We start from the raw sequence: 18,648 nt of genomic DNA, 5'->3' as shown, positions 1-18,648 counted from the left end.
GTGTTTTTGCCTTACATACTGTACTTACTTTTACGTTTACACATTCACATTTGTGCGTAAATCGCTGCACCTATTTCCTATCGTCTATATATATATACATATATATATAACACATACTTGACACTGGATTATTACTGTTATAAGTAGATAAAGAAATCAGCCACAGATGCGTTTTAAGATGTCTCTGCTAGTCTACAGCTGTCTGCAAGGCGGGGTCAGTATTTGGCAGCTGTCTCCTGCTGCGCTCACAGTAAAGGAGGCGGGGCCAGTATTTGGCAGGTTCGTCCCTGGAGGGTGTGTGTGTGTGTATGTGTGCGAGTCTCTCCAAGCAACGACCTGCGAACGGGCATCCGAGCCAGTCTGAGCAAAAAAACAGGAACCACATTAATTTCGAGTGTCTTTGCAATGTTCCCGACGATATTTCTACATTATTTGCTTTGATCTCGTCAAAGTTACCGTCTCACCAGAAGTCGGCTTCAGAAACGAAACAAGAAATTAATGCATCTCGCTCCGCTTTCCTGTTTGTTTTGACCTGGTAAGGTACCCCGGAGCGTCTGATTAGCTTTCCTTGCTAACAGCTCTTCTTCTGGTTCTCTCAGCATCTTAAACGCTAACTAATGCTAGCCTGCTAAGCTAACTCTGTCTGACCATTTCTATTATGTGTTTATATCATTTTTTTCTCATGTATACCTGATATGATATATCTGCTCTATATGTGTCTTTACGTAGAGGCTAATATTAAAGCGCACAGCGGGGCTTAAACCCGTTTGCGACTACATTTGTGGTCACTGTGAGCTAGTGGCTAACGGATAGCACCGAATAGCAGTTCCATCACATCTGTGGCTCCTCCGCAGGCACGGCAAGCTAATTCGGAGACAGAAAAAGAAACTCCTAAATAATTGAGTGTTTGTTGGCTTTTATCAGTACCGCAAGATAAAAAAAAAAAAAACACTCAATGGATTTAAAAAAAAAAAAAAGTTTTGTGTACATTTGATAATATATATAAATTATGGAGTTGTGTGATATTGCTTGTGCATCAAGAATATGAGACGCAGTAGGTAGGATAGTTTAAAATCATCCGGTTATGACGGGTTTTTTTATACAGGATTATACGGAAACCGTTTTGAAATCTGTGTTCCTGGAATTCGTGTTCTCCCGAGTTGTAGATGGTTTCGTTTTCTGTTCTGTTTATTTCTGGAAAGCTTCATCACTGACACAGATGCTTCCTGCTCGGATTCATTTAACTGTGTGTGCTGGAATGTTCGCCAATGCTTAGGTTCACATGATTTGATACGAAGCTGTGCTGATCCAGATGAGGATATGTATATGTGCAATAATTGCGTCAGCAATGGCGTTACATTGAAATGAGAGGCTGACGTTTATTTCTGAGCTTTTTGAAGTCTTGGTGATTGCATAATGGCATCCGCCAACATGTCAAGAAGCATGACGGGTTGGTCTTCATACGCTGTATAGTGTGCATAAGTAAAAGAACTTCCATGTGTATGAAAACTAGACTGTAATTCACAATTATTCATAAATATTTGGCCAATTTAGGTCATAAATAAGGCATTAGTTAAGAGGAATTTACCAGTATATCCAGGTATGTTGTTAGTAATATTATTTCTGTGCCTACCATATAGGTTCAAATAATAAATATAAAATAACAAATAATTTTTTCACTTCATGACTTGTAGGAGTTAATTCTATAAAACCCTTTTAGTTCGAATACATTTCAAACTACAGCGCACCTAAATAATACACATTCACAATTATTAGTTATACCTCTTAAAGTGCTCATTAACACAAATACCTAATTAGGAAGTCACATGGCAGCAACTCAATGGATTCAGGCATGCAGACTTTGTCAAGTCAACCCGCTGAAGTTTAAACTTAGCATCAGAATGAGGAAGAAAAGTGGTTTCAATAACTTTGAACTTGGTTTGACTGTTGGTGCCAGATGGGCTAGTCTGAGTATTTTCCTACACACCTCTCTGTACTGTGCACAAGTAAAACAAGTGCTCTCACAATCTAGTTTGAAGTTCAGTCTGGTCTGGAAAAGGGAAAATATCAAGTGAGCAAAAGCTCTTTGGATAAAAAGCCTTGTTTGTGCCAGAGGTCAGAGAAGAAAGCTGCTTTGAGTTGATAGGCAATCAACAGGGGCTTGAATATCAGCAGTTGGGCTCAACTGTCTTAAAACTGTGTTTAAATGGTACATAATAAATTCAAAATAAAATGTTTGCTGCAATGCTACCTTTGCCCCTGTTTTTAAATAAAGTCAATATATAGCAAGTCTTTGTTGTAAAGCTTTGATACAAACTCCATTTGGACTTGTCACGATAAACAGTGTTTTAGCCTTGAGGAATTACCCAGTATGCTGTTAAGCGGCATAATTGTGTAAATATGAAGTTATTAATTAAATAGTTTGTTTGACAACTTGTGTCCTAGGATTGTTCCCAGTTGAAGAGATTTGCAGATTTGTAATGGCTGTCCTTATAATGTGTATGATTCATAGGACAGGAACTATGAGTGAGAAGACTGTACAGTCATAAAAGCCCCCTTCTCATGCGCTTCAGCAGTATCCATGGCAGTAATAAGATAAATAATAATATAAGCTATTTGAAAGGACACGGTGGGCGTTGTATCTTTTAACTGGTACAGCATTTATGAAAGACTGGTACACTGCTCAGCACTGCGTAATTTGCAGTCATAAATACCATTTATGACTTCGAGATTTTTAATTGCAATAAAAAGCTTTGTTTTATTTTGGTAGTAAATGATACATTTCTGTTGTTTGTCAGACAAAACAAGTTAACTAGATTTCAAATTATGCTATGAAAAGCTTTTTATGAAATTTACATTAGAAAATATATGTGATTAAGTTGATTGGGAATTAAAATGAGTTGTTCTGTGACATCATCAGCTAACCAAATGATGGGGATGGCATTTTGATAACTAGAGATATACTAATATATCAACAGAACATTTGCATTGGTCTTGATCAGTTGCAGAATTCAATGTTATCAATTTTATAATGGGTAAATATATATCAGGATTGTTACAAAGGGCTGAAAGACTTCTAACAGTTATGTTACAAGCTGTCCAGACGATATCTTTGTTTTTGATACTAGTTTATTAAAAAACTAAAAGCTTGAAAAAATTAGATTATATGTTATTTATGTCACAAAACTGTCCTGGCAGTAATTTAATACCGAAGCAACCTCTGATTTGTTTCCAATCTGTTCTGATTGGATAATCTTTATTGTGTTGAGCTCTTCAGATATAAAATAAGAATTATTTTTATCTACTTTAGTCTTAGGCCTTCTCAGTACAGTATAACCTGTTACCAAAACACTAGTGTCTAAGAAACAACAGGTGGATCTATACAGGTCAGTGGAAAAAATAAAAGTAGTTGTAAAGTTAGCTGCTGTAAAAACACCTTGGATTTAATCTGACAGTACTTTACAAGTGGTCTTATACAACAGTCCTCCAATACAGTCTACCTTAATAAAGGTTATAATTGTCCATGTTTGATGAAACTGTTTAAGCAAAGTGTTGATTCAGCTTTATGGTCATTCTAGAGTTGAGTTCTGGAGTTGTTGGTGTAAATGAGCTAGATAATGGGAGCGCAAACATCTCTCTAATAAAAACTGATCAGTATGATTTTATTGTGATTGATTTGAAATGGGCTGCATTAATTTTAACTTAATGTGGAACTGCAGTTAAAATCTATTTTAAATTTTTATTACTCCTCCAGTGATTTTATCAATTTTAATAACCGGTTTCCTCTCACAGTGCATATACATGCATGTTAGGTTAACTGGTGATTCTAAATTGGCTATAAGTGTGTATGTGAGTATGAAGGGATGACTTTCCATTTATGCTAGACCTGCAAAAGACAGGCCGCCTGCCTAGGGAGTACTTTACCTCTCACTACATGAAAACTGTTCCAGCCCTAAGTTGGGTAAGATGGATGGATGAAACTGTACATTTTCCAAAAATGGTGACAATGGCTCTTACTCTTAGAGGCTCTTAGAGTGGAGTGTAACATATTAAGCCCTAAATACAGGAGAAAAAGCAGTAATTTGTCATATTGTGACAGGAATCGGTATGAATTTCAAATATTCAAGTTGTCATCCACTAATAAGAATGAGTAGTGACTGGGTGGTGGCGTAGCTCACTGGGTTGAGTAGAGGATCCATATGCCACATTCAAGAATAATTGGATAAGTTAGTATTTTTTTTTTCATGAGATGTGTGATGGACCGAGCAGTGAAGGAAACTTAGGCACAGGTTAAAGTCCAAAAAATGATTTTTTTATTTAACCCAAAAAACATAATTGGTTAACTCATGCAAAAAGAATCAAAATCTTGGGCCCATAAAAGAGGTCAAACTAACAAAACTCTACTCAAAGTTAACAACACAACTGATAACTCAAACAAACTGACCTAACTTAATGAGACAAAGGGGAAACTTAAATAGTGGCTGATCAGCCCACAAAAACAGGAAAAGGGGTAAAACACACAAAACCTAACTAAACCAAACATAATGAACTCCAATTCCCCCCCCATGGTCCTGAGTTATGGCGTGAACCAATTTGTAGCCTTCCTTTAAAGCTCGCTCCGCCCCTTTTCCACCTCTTGGCTCCTTAATCAAGGGACTGGAACAGCTGCAACTAAGGTAACTCAGAAAACAAAAGATTAATCATACATAACAGTGTAAACTAAAATGTGCGCACTTATTTTAGAATGCAGCGTTATGTGGATATGTGAATGAATTCTAAACCAAAACCAGTTATTTATTGTTCTGTAAATAAATTCCTATATTTAAAGAAAGAAATGTGAATGCAATATTACTTATAAGCCTCTACACTAACATGGTGATATTACCACTGTGTGGCTGTAAGTGCAGCCATCACACACTCCCCCTCTTCAGATCTCTCCCTGGGACAGCGAGAGAGACAGTCTGCAGTGCAGTTATCCTTGCTGGGGATGTGGTTGATGGTGAACCGGAATGGCTGGATTGCAAGGTACCATCGCGTGATCCTTCCATTTGTGTCCTTCATTCTCTCGATCCATTGAAGAGCCTTGTGGTCTGTTTCCAATATGAACTCCCGTCCGAGAAGATAATACCTAAAGGAGTCCAGGGCCCATTTGATGGCAAGTCCCTCCTTCTCGATGGTTGAGTATCGCACTTCCCTCGGAAACAGCTTTCGGCTGATGAAGGCCACTGGATGACGCTCTCCAGGCGGTCCCTGTAACAGAACAGCTCCCAATCCTCTCTCTGAGGCATCAGTCTGAAGAATGAAATTTCTCTCAAAATCAGGGCTGTGCAAGACTGGGCTCTTACTCAGAGATTGTCGTAGGTCCTGAAAAGCCATCTTAGCCTCCTCTGTCCAGGTGATCTTATTGGGACTTCGGGCACCAGTCAGATCCGTCAGAAGAGCTGCCCTGGCGGAGAAATGAGGGATAAACCGATGATAGAATCCTGCCATACCTAAAAATGATCTCAGCTGTTTTCTGGTCTCTGGCAAAGGACAGGATTCTATGGCGGTGACCTTATTGACTTGAGGTTTTATTACTCCATTTCCAATCACAAACCCAAGGTACTCAGTTTCAGCCTTGGCAATGGCACACTTAGCTGGATTAACAGTCAACCCTGCAGACTGAAGACGCCCCAATACCTTCTCCAGGTGTTTCAGGTGTTCTTCCCAGGTAGAACTAAAAATCACTATGTCATCAAGGTAGGCTGCAGCAAAATCAGACATGTCAGACAGTATCTGGTCCATCAGTCTCTGGAATGTTGCCGGGGCACCATGCAGTCCAAAGGGCATGACTTTAAACTGGAACAAGCCCCACGGGGTCCGGAAAGCAGTCAGCTCTTTTGAGCGCTTAGTCAGTGGTACCTGCCAATAACCCTTGCAGAGGTCTATTGTTGTCAGGTATCTGGCCTTCCCAAGACGCTCAACCATGTCATCAATGCGGGGAGTTGGATATGAATCAAATTGTGATATTGCATTCAGGTACCTGAAGTCTATGCAGAAACGGATACTGCCATCCTTCTTTGGCACCAGGACCACCGGGTGGCACCACTCGCTCTTCGAGGCTTCAATGATTCCTAGTGAGAACATCAGGTCGATCTCCTCTTTCAACGGGATCAGTAGACGCTCAGGTATCCTGTAACTCATTCTCCTCACAGAAGCTCCATCTTTCAACACAATGTCATGTTCCACAATGTCCGTTCTACCAGGATTTTCACTGAACACATCTAATTTACACAGGTTTCTCACCTGAGCCTGTCTTTCCTCAGGAAGATGGTTTAGATCCAGGTCCTGAGGAGTGGGTTTTGGCAGATACTGATCATCCACTTCCTCCTCCTCCGAAACCTCCCGGATCAGAAAGACATCTGCTTTTGGTCTCTCCACCCATTCCTTAAGCAGGTTAATGTGCAGTACTCTGCTGGAGCGGGGCTGATCTGGAATAGCGACCTTATAGGTTGTTTGTCCAAGTTTCTTTTGGACCTCATATGGCCCTTGCCACTTTGCTAACAGCTTACTGTCATCACTTGGAAGAAGCACCAGCACCTTCTCACCAGGACTGAAGGATCTTTGCCGAGCTGACTGGTCGTACCAGGCCTTCTGGTGCTGCTGTGCTTCCGCTTTGTGGGCTTGGGCCAGCTCCGTCATCTTCTCCAACCGTTCCCGCATCTGGACAACATAAGAGACAACATTGACAGCCTGTGATCTTTCTTGGTCACCCTCCCAAGTCTCCCTTAGAAGAGACAAGGGGCCTCGTACCTCATGGCCATACAATAGTTCGAAAGGTGAAAAACCTGTAGAAGCCTGGGGTACTTCTCTATATGCAAAGAGGAGGTAGGGCAGCCACTGATCCCAGTCTGTACCAGTTTCATTGACAAATTTTCGTAACATTTGTTTCAGAGTCTGATTGAAGCGCTCTGTTAGGCCATCTGTCTGAGGGTGGTATGGTGTTGTCCTCAGGCTCTTAATCCCAAGGAGCTGGTACACCTGCTTCAACAAAGTGGACATAAAGTTAGTGCCACGGTCAGTAAGAATCTCACGAGGAAAACCAACCCTTGAGAAGAACTGTATGAGACAGAAGGCGACTGCTTTGGCTTTTATTGATCTCAAAGGAAAGACCTCTGGATACTTTGTAGCGTAATCTGTCACAACCAGCATGTAACGGTTGCCTGCCTTGCTCCTTTCTAGAGGACCAACAATGTCCATTCCTAGCCTTTCAAATGGAGTGCTGATAATTGGTAGAGACTGGAGAGGAGCTCTGGAGGGGATTTTAAGAGAAGACTTCTGGCACTGAGGGCAGCTTTTACAGAACAGTGTTACATCCGAGCGCACACCAGGCCAATAAAAATATTTTCTAATGCGGGCCATGGTTTTGTGCTTTCCCAAGTGGCCAGCCCATGGAATGGAGTGTCCCAAGGAGAGCACCACCTTCTGGACTGCTGTAGGAACCACCAACTGCAATGCTGAACCCTGCTGACGATACAGAATGCCATCTTTCAGCAGAAACTCCCCCTTGCTGTTCAATTCTTGCTCAGTCCCTTGGCTCCTCTCTGCAGCTTTCTGGAACAGAGATGTTAGCGATGGATCGTCATGTTGCATTTCAATAATATTAACAGGGATTTTGAAACCCAAAGGTAACTCAGGCTCTATGCTAGGAGCTTCTCGAACAGCAGTATGTAGAAACTTCTCTTGCCTTCTCTGTCCACGTGACTTACGAGACTTCCCGGGTGCAGTCTCTATGTCCGCATCATAGAAGGGCAAGGCACGGAGTGGATGTAGGGACTCCTCTTTCTTCTTAGCTTGAGCTCTTGTTACTGCAACATTGCATGTATGACTAGGATTCAGCAAGTCAAACAACACAGGCAGATCTCGACCCAGCACTACTGGAAATGGCAGATTCTCTGCAACACCAATATTTAGAATATACGTTTGTCCTTGTACCTTGATGTACAGATCTGCTGTTGGATATGATCTCTCATCTCCATGAATGCAGCGAACAGGGATTGTCTCCACATTAACTTTATTTGCGGGTACAAAGTCTCGGTGCACAAGAGTCTGAGTACTTCCTGAGTCAACAAGGGCCTTTAATGGTTTCCCATCAACCTCAACTAAGGTCATTTTGAAACCATTCTCAAACTCCACTTTAGGCTCCACACTTTGTCGGGGCACAAAACACATCTGCGTTATTTTTGTAGCATTCTTTGGGCACATAGGTTTTGTGTGGCCCTCCATCCCACACAAATAACAAATCACAGTCTTGGGTGGAGGTCTTGACGGCATATTGACAGACTGGCTCTTTGGAGGTTTACTCACCCCTGCTTTCTGGTAGTGAGGGACAGATTTTGAACCATCTCTCATTTTCCATGCTGTGTGGCTCCATGGCTGTCCTTTTCTCCGTGCTGCCACAAACACATCAGCTAGCTCTGCAGCCGCCGCTGCAGAGTTTGGATTGCGTTCTTTAATCCATATCTGTAACTCAGGAGACAGCATTCTCAAGTATTGTTCTAAAATTAATATTTCACTAACCTCATGCACCATTTTTCCTTTTGGCTTCACCCACTTCTCATATAACTCTTTCAATCTTGCATATAGTTCTTTTGGATTCTCATCAGGTTTTACCTCCAGTGAACGGAATCTCAGTCTATATGTCTCAGGATTAATGTCATATTTTTGAAGGATAGCTGCTTTCACTTTGTCATAGTCTAGAGAGTCATCCATATCCATATGAACATACGCACCTCTTGCTTTGCCAGTGAGTAAAGGAATCAGATGAAAAACCCAGTCCATTTTTTGCCACCGGCAAACTACAGCCATGCGTTCAAATGTTGTTAAAAAATGTTCAATATCATCCTCCTCTGTCAATTTTTCCAGCCTGGGTTCATAAAAGCGAGACTGACCTGACTGAGGATGTATTTGCTCATTACTGGAGCCAGCACAGGGAGGATCCTCCTCTTCAAAGGACTCTACCTCTGGTTGTTCAGGTTCCTCCATTTGAGGCTCAGAGACCTCCATTTGAGGCTCAGGGACCGGGGAGGTACGAGCTTGCACTTCTACCTGCAACAGCTGAAACTGATGTTGCAGTGCTCTAAAGCGCTGTTCCTGGCGGGTAAACTCCTCCCTTCTTCTTGCTTCCTGGGCCTCCTGCTGACCCATATGAGAACGAAGCATGGAAATCAGTTCTGACATTGTCGGCTCCTTACCTTGGCTCTCAGTACTATCCACCCCTCCAGAGGCTCCATTTTCCTCTCCTCCTTCTACTTGCTCTACAACTCCAACTGGCTGGTTTTGACAATCTCCTTTTGCTCCTCTGCCACTCCTTCCCATTCTGTGCATGGCTTGATGAGTGAAGAGGGGAAAAAAAGAGAAAAAAAAAATCCTGTGCCTTCAACTGCTGATCCCACTCCTGACACCACTTGTGATGGACCGAGCAGTGAAGGAAACTTAGGCACAGGTTAAAGTCCAAAAAATGATTTTTTTATTTAACCCAAAAAACATAATTGGTTAACTCATGCAAAAAGAATCAAAATCTTGGGCCCATAAAAGAGGTCAAACTAACAAAACTCTACTCAAAGTTAACAACACAACTGATAACTCAAACAAACTGACCTAACTTAATGAGACAAAGGGGAAACTTAAATAGTGGCTGATCAGCCCACAAAAACAGGAAAAGGGGTAAAACACACAAAACCTAACTAAACCAAACATAATGAACTCCAATTCCCCCCCCATGGTCCTGAGTTATGGCGTGAACCAATTTGTAGCCTTCCTTTAAAGCTCGCTCCGCCCCTTTTCCACCTCTTGGCTCCTTAATCAAGGGACTGGAACAGCTGCAACTAAGGTAACTCAGAAAACAAAAGATTAATCATACATAACAGTGTAAACTAAAATGTGCGCACTTATTTTAGAATGCAGCGTTATGTGGATATGTGAATGAATTCTAAACCAAAACCAGTTATTTATTGTTCTGTAAATAAATTCCTATATTTAAAGAAAGAAATGTGAATGCAATATTACTTATAAGCCTCTACACTAACATGGTGATATTACCACTGTGTGGCTGTAAGTGCAGCCATCACAAGATGCCTAGATGTTAACAGCTGGAAATTTAATAATTACAGTAATTATTTTACCTCTAGTCACCTACTATACCTACTTATAACTAACTATTAATACTGAAATCAAATAAAAATTAAATTCTCATTAAGTGTACTTAAACTGAACCTGCAGCCCTTTATGTGGAGTCTCTCACGTATGCACATACCAACAAAGTCAGAAATCTCCAGCCTCCTACAGTGTCAGATAAGACATACATGTAAGACGACCCATAGTTTTTATATGGAAGGAAAAACACACGCACACACAGCAGTGTCAAAATCACACAGCTGCCTGGAGTGTGAAACTATTGTTGCCTAGTCATTGAATGTTTTTTTTTTTTAAATGCTGTGTATAGGGCCCCAAGCCAAACTAAATATGCCCCAAAGTTTGCTAAAGCTGGAGCAATACCAGAAAGCTACAAAATTAAATCTCATTTGGTTTATGTTAGCACGTATATAGCAAATATGCTTTGTAACTTATAACTAGTAGAATTGGTGAAAACACCATTTGTATGTTTGTATGTCATGTGTAAGCACAAGGCTAAGTACTCAGTGATGGACAACAACAAACTCCCATGAAAAGGAGTAGCAATATCAAAGTATGTAGCTACAAGCTGAGGAAATCCAAAGCACTGCCCTCTGTTGTAAATTAAACCAAAACTGCCCGAAGGCAGTGTCATGCTGTGTGTCACTGACCTGGCTCAAAGACTGTGTAAATGGAGATGGTTCACTGGGTGGCTATAGAAACGAAAGCTTCTACATGAGGGGAAAAAAACCCTCATAGAAGCTTTTTTTCCTCATATTTTGTCATTTACCTTGAATAACAAAGAATATCAGAACTTTAACTGTACATAGAGAATAGATGGAAATGATGAAAATCACCCTTTGGTTTGATAAATACCATGTGTACATGCTTTAGGACTTCCATCAACAGGTATGACTAGTATGATCCTTTTGGCATGTATGTATGTATTTAATTGCTAAGTGCTCTCAAACATGGAGCTATCGCTGTTTCCTCAATGACAGTAAACAGCTCAGTAAAAATCGCTGTGTCAGGCAATTATGAAATCAGGAAGTCATGTGAAAGTACAGTTTGTCACTACTTCTAAAAAACTGACACAAAATGCATTAAGTTATCAAGCTCCTTGTGGTATGAAATAACACTTTGCAGAAGTGGTCAGCAAGGAGAGTGGTGAGTGGGATAGATGGCACTTGGGTCTGGTATAAACTGTAACAAAAAATAATTTCCCCCAGGGATCAATAAAGTATTCTGATTCTGATTCTGATTCTGATTCTGAAACTAAATGTCCCACGTATAAACTGATCTCTGGAGAATGCTAGAGAATCAGTCTTGTGTAAAGATCTGACTGATCATCTTTAAAAGATCAGTGATGAGTGCCATGAAGGGAAAAACTATGAAAAAGAGAGATGGAGTTGGGGGGGGGGAAGTAAAACAAGGTCCTCATTGCACTTTGAAGGACTTGACTGATCTTTTTGCTCATGTCTGAGTGCGAAATACCTTAAAAGGCCTTGCAGCCTCCAGGCTTTGTGGGTCAGAACTGTTTGGGCAGCAACAATGAGCCAATAGAGAGTGGTTACAATCTTTTGACAATTTGTATTTACGTTTGAAAATTCCAAATCAGAAATTGATAATTACATTTATAAGTTTAAAACAATTCACTTTGTTTAGTCTGTTAGTAGATAAACAGTATACTTCTCACGGGTTTTGATCTCGTTTCTATTTGCTGTAGTTATTTGATGAAAGCAGTTCTTAATTTTAGTTTGGAGTTCATTTGAAAAGCAGAGGGCTACAGTATTCAATTAGGCAGATGGAGAAATCCTGTACTGAGCAGCTGGTTGGGGTTAAGTAATCTGGGGCTGACACCGTGTTCTCAGTAGGTTTAAGGACAGTGCCCTAGCCGTACAGTATCTGCTGAGTGTCGAGCAACCACAGAGATTGCCTGGTGAGCAAGGTCATATAACTGTAAATACAGCATGACAAACGACCATAAAATATATTTGTAACTCTTAGCACTATTTTCTACAGTATTTGCAGACCTTTGTACATTAAGCCTGTGGTTTTCTTCCTGCTTTGGAAAGCCCCAGTCGCTAAATATCTCTAAGTGTATTGGTTTCTATATCTATTTTCAGTTTTGGTTTGCATAATTAGTTGCCACCCTGTCTATAATATGTATGTGTGATATTGATATATATATATATATATATATATATATATATATATATATATATATATATATATATACGAAACTAAAGACTGAATTGGTTTAGTTGCCCAAGTTTCCTTGTTTTTTTATTTGTAGAAAGAAATAGTGACTCACTTTTGTTGATAATTTATTCTTTATAATGTATGAAAGTGACTTATCACAACTGGGTGGGTGATCAGTAAAAATTGTTTTAAGTCCCGTTTAAGCCAATTGGAATCAGTAAAGCCAACAGTCAGTCAGCTATTACTGCATGCTTTCAAACCTCTTGAATTATACTTGTGATAGCTAGAGCAAGGCTTTGCAAATGGCTAATGCATTAATTTGACCTTGACCTCAGAGGTGAGTTTTCCTCTCTTGATTTGGCAGTAGTGCTGTTTGGCTTGGATTGAAGGGTAAAGTTAGTTTGCTGGCATCAAACTCAGCTATTAAAACCTCTCAACACTGCTCTGGAGCCATTTCAGGTCAAGTCATTGCTTACCTAGATCTGGGATCAGCTGTGCTCAGTTGTTCAGCATTGGCTTTGGCACGGAAACTCATTTAATGGAATGTACTTTGGTTTATTTTCATCTGGGCACATTAAGGGTTTATGTTACATGAATATGATGGATACTCTCTATTACTGTTCATATAAATCAGTAAAATTAAGGAAATATTTTTAAAGATTTATAAAAATCATAGCAAACACAGAACTGTTTAAAGTTGTACACAAAGGCCATGCATTATATAAAACTAGACATGCATGGGAAACTGCATTATAATAATTATTTATATTAGTTTTTAAATATCAGTATCATTAGGTTGAACAACAATTAAGTGATTATAATATCATGAAACTGTTCCCTTGAAGTCTACAAACAATGATATGAACTGTTTCCCACTCTTAATATTTTGTTTACATTACACTTTAATAAGTACACAGTCTTGCTAGATTCTGTTGTGCGTTTCCGTTTTCCCAGATGGGTTTCTACTTACAAAAAGAAAATGACATCATTACTCTGGATACTTTTGTACATGCTCTTCCTTTTTCCACACGTGGAATTAGTTGGGTAAAAAAATGGTGCTTTTTCAATTACATTTTTTGTCATTTGCCTTGACTTAAATTATCTATTGTACCTCTGTTCTTATCATAGTAAAAATGGCAAACAAAATTTAGCAAGTGCATCTTGAAGAGAAAAGCAACTCTTTTGTGTGTTCGATGCATGTGGAGAACAAGCATTGACTCGTGGCCACAGAGCAATAATTGAGAAGCAAATCCTCATTGATCTAAACTCATTTCTCTGCCCTTTTTGGTGAGAATGCAAAACTGCCTAAACGTAATGGCTAAAATATCCCTCTTAATTAACCTAACTACTTACCACAATGTAGATTTGTTCACTTAAAAAAAGTTCAAAATATAAAAAGATGCAGTTAAAGGAAGTAAAAGACAGCAGCAAAAGCTATAATTAAAATGTCACTTCCTCTATTCTCTGTGAAACTATAGCTTGAACTCGTATCAGATTTTGCTTGGTCACTGTTGTTCATTTGTCAGCTTATGCTCACAGCTGGTGTTTTGATCTATTGTTTACACACAGGAACTCACACACAGATGGGAATGACAAGACTTGTACTATCCTGTGTAGACTACTCTGTTAATTGAGCCTCATTCAGTCTTTGTATAGTAATGCAAAGGATATTCATTCTGTGATACTGGACAACAGGCTTCCTCATTGTTTGGGTTTGACTTTCCCATTGCACTGTCACTGCTTTCACAGAGATGCCAGACATACACAATGTACAAAGGCAACAGTGAAGTAAAATACCGGCAGAGTACTGGCCCAAAGTTGGAGTGCAGACATTTGGAAATTTCCATCAATGTGAGAACGAGTGAGAGAAAGAGGTGATACAGATCGATGCTAAATCAATAAAGCTCAAAGTCACTGCCTCAAAGGAGGCTGGGCCCAGTAACTCCTCCAAGCTCTGCTAAGGTCGGGCTACCACCTAATCTGTAAGGCTTTGATGGTGAACTGAAATGAGTGTGTTGAGGTATATGGAAGCTCTGGAAACAAAACATTTACTTTCAAATTTGTAGGTCGTGTATATCAGTAGGAAGTGTACTTCACACCAGTGGTGCATATTTTGTCACCATGGCAACTAAGAAAAAAGAAAGACATAGCAATCGAATTTACTATGTATTTAATAGATATCAGTACCATCAAAAAAAATAACCGATTACTTACATAATATGCATACAAGACATGAGATATATATCACCATACAAAACCTATCCGCAGATTATACACCTGCTGAATTTAGTGTGAACCACACCTGAATGTTAAAATGACTACTGCAGTTACTTTACAGTACAAGTTTGAAATAGATCTGTTGACTTAAAACCCCATTTTTACAGTAATTAATGTTCTTGTTCATAATCTTTTGCATAATTTTCTTGATAGAGGGTAATTACTTTAGATGTGCCAGCTCCACATGACTTTGTTGCTGTAGATGCTATCGTTTGATCAAAAACCACTGGTTTATTATTACTTAGTTTTCTAAGGATATATTAGTGTGAGCTCTAGGGGGACAATTTAAAGTACAGTCTTCACCTCTGAAGGCCTGAGGGAAATAATTAAACGTTTATGAGTATAAGGCCACTAAACAAAAAAATCTTCAACTACTTAATAGCTCTATTGGGATTGGCTTGATAAAGAGGCTGCACTAAAAGTTGATAATACACTATCAAAAGTCCCATTTATCTTTTATGCAACATTGCTGAATGTTAGTGATGGCCTACTGTCATCCAGACATAATTCATGACAGTAAAGCCACAGTATATAGCCAATGCTTAGACAGTAATATATACTATGTATACTGTATAATAGACTTCTTTGGGAGATTGCACAGTCTGTGTGCAAATGACCTTTTTTAAGATGGTTATATTTAATAAAATGTGACCATAACCATTTCTTTAGTTTAAGAAAAATCTGATTTGGGTTATTGGTAAAGTGTTAAAAAATAAATTCTGTATGTCTGTTTACCCAGATGGCAACCAATCAAACTTTATGCAAATGTCCCAAACAAAATGCTGCTTTCCCTCCACTCCCACATTGGCTGCACAGAGCTGCACTTGTGTTTCCACTGTAGGCGTTAGAGCTTTTTTCAATGTCAAAGCCCTTCTGGGAAGCAAAGTAAGGTTGTTTTTTTTTTTGTTTTTTGTTTTTACCGTTTCCCTTGAAAGGCACATGAGTCCTATGAAATTTTAAGACAAATTAATTCAAAGGCCTTCATAAATCAGATGGTTGTTTATCCATAAAATATCAGTATAAAGTATCAGAAAATTGCTGTTACAGTTTCCAAAAATGTCTGTAGGTTGCATTTTCTAAACGACTGTCCAGAATGATATGATGCGTGCTGCATAGGCTGGTTACATGAAACAAGATTTAGCTCTGTTCACCCCCTTGAGCTGTCATATTCATCAGATTCTCTAGCTTCAAAGAAAATCAAGCTAACCAACATTTGACAGCCTATTGTACTAGTTTTTAAAGTACATGTTGCATGAAATAGTATAAAAATATGTGTTGAAATGGTTATTTTTATTAGATGTCCCCTGCATCTTCAAAATAGTTTACAGGAAGATTGTGAATGTTCCTCGAGGGAAAGAGATAACAAGGCCTGAAAAGAAGATGTCCCCCAAAGACATGTGCTTATTAATTTATCACAGAAGGAGCAGCTAAACTAGGCTAGGGCAGTGAGCTGCTGCTGCTGATTCAAGGGCAAACACCAGCTTTACTGCCTTTTTTCCCTCCTCCTTACCTCACTTGCCCTTTCTTCTGTGACTTCATTAGTGTTTCTGCACGCAAACTGGATTCTGTTTGAGCAAGATAATTGCCAGTTTTCCTCATTTGGCATAAGAAAAATAAAAAACAAACAAATTGTAAAAATGATGCGCCGTCTTTGTGTGGATACACTACTCAATTTTTCCCGTGTGCTTTTCCTCTTCTTATTCTTTCAGCCATTCTGTTTAGCCATTCTCTTTATGATGCTCTTTTATTCTCTATAACTCTACTCCTTCTTTATTCCCCCATCTGTCTGTATCTTAGACTCTCAGCCTGACTTGACCTGCTGCTGTCTGCCTCCAAGAAATAGACTATAATTTCAAAGTTGTAAAATAAAAAAAAAACTTTAACGTAAAATTAAAAATGTTAACTATCCGCAAAATATTTGATTTTGTACTAATAAATGACTGAATGCTAAATAATACTCTTCAACTCTAAAACTAATCTACAGATTAAGCTAGATAGAGTATAGTAGTATCTACTTGAGTCTTAGTAGGAAAATGTATTTATTTATATTAACATCTATTTATATGTAATCCTTCTATTCTGTTGCTTTATACACTTGCCATGAACAGTCTATGTAATAATTAGATGCTATTCAACCTTCAGGCTTTTTAACACAAAGGATAGTGCTATCTATGTATGTATTGTTTTAAATTACTTAATATTTTTCTTAAATTGTACAAATTGAGAATAAAACAAATAATAATAATATTAAGTATCAAATTTGTAATTCTAGCAGCGAGAATCTAAATGACAGAGTATTTATTTCTCACCAAAATCCCTGCTCTCTGTTGTTGCCATTCATGCATTTTGCCCATTTAGAAGTAAGTCTGGTGGATAGTGAACATTATCTGCTAACAGCATGTCACTAAAATGTACAGATGAAGAAGAAGAAAACAAGTAAGTTATTACAACATTACAACAACATCCTTTTGCTGGGACAGGGTGTATTGTTAGGGTGGCTTAGTGCTACAAGGCAAATGAAAAGACTTGGCACTAATACCAGACAGCTTAAAATGTGCACATACAGGTTTTAGGTCAGCTTTCACACCACCTATATGTTTTTGATTTATATATGTTTTAATAGCTGTTGTATTTCCTGTCTTTGTGTTCGTGCTTTCTTTTACGGGCTCTCCCATGCAAACTGTTTATTTTTCGAAGCCCTATCTATTAATGTTTTGTATACTGAGACTGATACAGCTGTGTGTAATGTAAAAACACCTTAGCTGCTGGGATCAACATAATCACTAGCTGTGCTTAGCAGGTTTTTGATATGCTTCGTGTTATGCAGGTTCTTGCAAATTAGTTAAACATTACGAATGGCTAACTGGGCTCAAGGTAGCAGAAAATTAAAACTATTTCTGTGAGGTGACATGTTGTAAGTAGTGTCTGAGTAAACGAGTCTCAATTTAAAAGCCGCCACTTTGTGCTCAGTAACTCAGATTGCAAATCAGATGGCACAGAAAATGTTTAAGTATACACACCCTGAATGATAAATACCAATGTCTGATATATTTGATGAGTGCTTAAAGTGACGTGTCATCTTCATTCCTTCAGTGACAGACCTTTTTTGGGGGGTTGGGGTTGGTCATTCCAACACTATCGACTTAACAATCAATGGATACATGTAAGAAATGACTTGAGTCCAACGCACCTAACACAGTAGGTGTGTGTGGAAATATGAGGCCATAATAATGGTTTTATGGCAGACCATAAAAGTTGATAAAGTTTAGGGGATTCATGTTTCTTCTCACGTTTACCTTTTAAGACTTTCAGGAAGGAGAATGAAAATCTCTTTCCTGAAGATTTTTTTTCTTTGCATGTATGTATCGCATGTGTATTTTACATAGTTTTCTGTTATTTACCTTTTGTCTTATGTTATGTCTTAGGTCTTATGTTTCACTAAGTTTTAAGACTGGGTTTTTATTCTATCAAAATATTTACTTTAGTTTCTTTTTTTTTCTTTAATGGGATTAAGTAATATACTTGGCAAGAATTGTTCAGCGGCAAGGTTCAAGAAATTCGGAATAGATTTGTGAGGCAGTTGAGTCACGTAGACACCCAAGTTCCAATAAACTATTACACGAATTCACAGGAAATTTGTATCATTACCTTGAAAGGGAGACAGAAGCAAAGGCTGTTGTTGAACTTGGGGCACTGCAGTAAGGCCTACTGATCCTTAATGCAAGGTGCAGTTACTCTACCAGGTGGGCCACCAGGGCACAACAAAGGGCTTCTCTCTTTTTTAGTTTTTGGTTTAATATAAATGCTAAAAAAACTCCCAGGCACTTTGTTTTAAGTGACAATTAAAACACTCTATTTCTTATACCACTATTATGTTTAATTGAGAGAATAGAGTTGGGTTTTTTTGTTTTTTAGATTGAGTATATGTTTTGTATGAGAATGAAGCCTTTTTAATTCTTCAGATTTTGACAAAGTCTATATATAATCTTCTGAAGAGCAAACAAAACCATTTTGAAT

The 18,648-nt window shown here is 38.7% G+C and overlaps 1 protein-coding gene across 7 annotated transcripts in view; it reads left to right on the top strand.

The window, feature by feature from the left end:
• The first annotated feature begins 293 nt into the window (after positions 1-293).
• Positions 294-18,648, top strand: part of fam13b (family with sequence similarity 13 member B) — a 73,007-nt gene continuing 54,652 nt past the window's right edge. For 6 of the 7 annotated variants that reach the window (XM_012919765.4, XM_076889362.1, XM_012919766.5 and 3 more), the window contains exon 1: positions 295-535. The gene's annotated coding sequence lies outside the window, so the exon portion shown is untranslated. Of the gene's footprint in view, positions 536-18,648 lie in introns of all 7 variants that reach the window. The other variant, XM_012919767.4, reaches the window with a different exon arrangement.

This window comes from Maylandia zebra, linkage group LG2, assembly GCF_041146795.1.
Source record: "Maylandia zebra isolate NMK-2024a linkage group LG2, Mzebra_GT3a, whole genome shotgun sequence".
NCBI lineage: Eukaryota > Metazoa > Chordata > Actinopteri > Cichliformes > Cichlidae > Maylandia > Maylandia zebra.
The sequence above is the reverse complement of the archived record's forward strand: the minus strand, read 5'-3'. Positions and strand labels throughout refer to the sequence as shown.